Genomic DNA, 3,380 nt, shown 5'->3' on the forward strand with positions numbered 1-3,380 from the left:
GCAGAGGGCACGCGGCAGGTGTGCAGCGGACACACGGTCAGTATGCAGAGGGCACGCGGCAGGTGTGCAGCGGACACACGGTCAGTATGCAGAGGGCACGCGGCAGGTGTGCAGCAGACACACGGTCAGTATGCAGTGGGCACAGAGCAGGTGTGCAGCGGACACAGGGTAAGTATGCAGAGGGCACGCGGCAGGTGTGCAGCGGACACACGGTCAGTACGCAGTGGGCACGCAGCAGGTGTGCAGTGGACACACGGTCAGTATGCAGTGGGCACGTGGCAGGTATGCAGCAGACACACGGTCAGTATGCAGTGGGCACGCGGCAGGTGTGCAGCGGACACATGGTCAGTATGCAGTGGGCACGCAGCAGGTATGCAGCGGACACACGGTCAGTATGCAGAGGGCATGCGGCAGGTGTGCAGCGGACACACGGTCAGTATGCAGAGGGCACGCAGCAGGTGTGCAGCGGACACACGGTAAGTATGCAGAGGGCACGCAGCAGGTGTGCAGCGGACACATGGTAAGTATGCAGTGGGCATGCAGCAGGTGTGCATCGGACACACGGTCAGTACGCAGTGGGCACGCAGCAGGTGTGCAGCGGACACACGGTAAGTATGCAGTGGGCACACAGCAGGTGTGCATCGGACACACGGTCAGTATGCAGTGGGCACGCAGCAGGTGTGTATCGGACACACGGTCAGTACGCAGAGGGCACGCAGCAGGTGTGCAGTGGACACACGGTCAGTATGCAGTGGGCACACAGCAGGTGTGCAGTAGATACATGGTCAGTACGCAGAGGGCACGCGGCAGGTGTGCAGTAGACACATGGTCAGTATGCAGTGGGCACGCAGCAGGTGTGCAGCAGCAGACACATGGTAATATGCCATGAGCACACAGCAAGTGCCTCTCCTTCCCCCTCCCTCATCTCCTACATTCCTTGTTTCTTCCTTCTGGGTAAAAGGTGCAGTGCCAATAGTTCAGGGATGAAGGGCTCAGTTCAAATCCCTTTCTTTCTCTTTTTACTCCTGTGGGACAGATTACTTGACCCCTCTGGATCTTGCCTACCCTGCAATGTAATAAAGCAGCAACAGTCACACCTCACCCAGGCAGCCATGAGCAGTAATGAGAAGATGGGTGGGGACACAGTTTGTGAAGTGCTGTGTACAGGGCTGGCTGAGCCCACCTGGTCACCCCGTAGTGGCCATCGGTATGTGGACGAGAGGTTGCTTGGCTGACAGCAAGCCTGGCTGGGATGCTCACAGTAACCCAAGCAAATCTTCAGCTAATAACCTTTGGCTGTCTCCAGAAACAGCCACCTCAGAACGCCTTCACCTCCCCAGACAGAACCAGAATGGGGATGGATGGGCCCTCAGGATATTGGAGGATGAGGGGGAGGCACGTGGATGGGCTTGTTCAAATGCTTGTCCTACCCAGATGAAACAGACCCAGAAAAGGCAAGAGCCCAGTCCCACGTCACGCAGCAGCTGAGAGTCAGCCCTGAGGGGTTTTCCACCCTTCCAGGCCAGAAGGGCCAGGACCCAGGCCTGAGGAAGGCTTGCCCAGCCTCAAGATGGGCTCTCGGCTCCCTGACCCAGCAGCTGTTTTCCATGTAAATTAAGTTTCTGGCAAAAGAAGACCAAGGCATGTTCTTGCAGACCGCAATGTCGATCGGATTAGGAGCAGCAGGAGAGGAGAATTAAGGAAGAAAAGCATTTCTAATTCTTTATGAAATGGAGCAGGGCTGCCAAGGAGTTGTCATGATACAAGGGTCACTTTACCCAGAAAGATATATCATCCCCGATAGCTCTTAATGGATGCTTATTGTTGGGAAGTTTGCAGATCTGCTGCCCTGAGTCCCTGGGGGCCCAGTGTGAGCCAAGCATGGGGCCTGGGAAAGCCAGGGCAGGGTTCCGGTCCTTGGGCACTGGTCCGCTTGGGACAGAAGCCTCCCTGGAGTGGAGCTCCAGCCTACTGAAGCCTTGGCTATTCTGTGTCCCTGCTCAAGCTTTGGAGACAGATCGGCTTGGGAGGGACCCAGTTCTGTCACTCCCAGGCTGCACAATTCTGGGCTAGTTTGTTAACTCTCTGAGCCTCAGTTTCCACATCTCTAAAATGGAAATAAAAATAGTGCCCATGCTTAGGGTTATGAAGACTAAACGAGATACAGGATGCGAAGGCCCAGGTACGGTGCCTGAGCCAGGGAGGCAACTGGGTTCAAGCTCACCTCTCCCTTCTCAGGGTGAACACGGCAGGGGCGTTTTCACCATGGAGCTCACTGTGCAGTCTCCTGCAGGCTGGAGTCAACGTCCCCAGCCTGGATGGCTCTTCCCTGCATCTTCCCACTGAGGCCTGGTTGCTGCCAGTGCCCCGCTGTTGATCTCCCCACCCCATAGGACAAAAGCAGCCTTAGGCCTCCACCTGTCTCATGCCTGTGCCCACAACTCACACCACAGTGCCAGGAATACAGAGGCTGCTCCAGAAATCTTGTTGGGCCCTGGAGTTTCTTTCATTCCCACGCCCTCCCTGGCACTCAAGGGCCCCCACTCCCATGGCCCTGGTGGTCCTCAGCAGATGTGAACTGAACCCAGCCAGGTGGGCTCTGCCCTCACTTGTAGTCCTGTCCTTTCCACGTGGCCGGGGTCTCTCCGCTGCTCGTGCACTGCTTGTCTAAAACTGAACCTACTGCTTTGTCCTACAGACTCTTCTCAGAGACTCTGTCCCGGTGAAGGCCACCAACACCCTGCTCCAGACTCTGACACTGGGGCTCCTGCTGTGCCCGTCTGGCCAGCCCCTCCTTCTCCTTGCTATGCCTCAGGCTGGCCCCAACATCGCTCCTGCTCCCCACTGGTGGCCCTCCTGCCTCAGATGTCCCTGTGGCCTCTAGAGCCAGTCATCTCTGAAGTTAATAGGTCCCTTCTCTGCTTAAGACTCTTCAAGAGCACCCATCAACCTGGGGACAGAGCCCAGGTCACCTCTCCTCACCGCACTGCTCAGCCCCACGACATGGTGATGAGTGCCTGCTGGTCCCCATACGGGGCAGGTTTCAGGCTTTGGTCCTTGCTCAGTACTGGTCACTCTGGGGTATACTTATCTCACCTGAATTCACCTGCCCAGCACTTGTTCTTCCTCAGAACAAAAACACGAGCTTTTAAATCTGAGCAGGTGCAGTAAACCCGCACACCCGAAACATAAATCTACTCATTTTCTCCCCAGGACAGCCGTGTAAAGCAGGTCCTTTCTTGCTCCTCAGTTGAGGAACCTGAGCGCTCAGGCGCTAAGGCCCTTGCCCAGGGCCACAGAGCCAGCAGTGGTGAGTCAGCTCTGGAGCTCAGGCCCCTGACCTGCACCCATGTCCAGTATCACACCTCATGGACCCTCCT

At 56.8% G+C, this 3,380-nt stretch overlaps 1 protein-coding gene across 1 annotated transcript in view; it reads right to left on the reverse strand.

Annotated features, from left to right (window-relative positions):
- The window catches only part of GLIS1 (GLIS family zinc finger 1), a 224,727-nt gene that overhangs the window by 15,610 nt on the left and 205,737 nt on the right, over positions 1 to 3,380 (reverse strand). The gene's annotated exons all lie outside the window — the stretch shown is intronic.

Source organism: Otolemur garnettii, unplaced genomic scaffold (assembly GCF_000181295.1).
Source record: "Otolemur garnettii isolate 467f Iridium unplaced genomic scaffold, OtoGar3 scaffold00066, whole genome shotgun sequence".
NCBI lineage: Eukaryota > Metazoa > Chordata > Mammalia > Primates > Galagidae > Otolemur > Otolemur garnettii.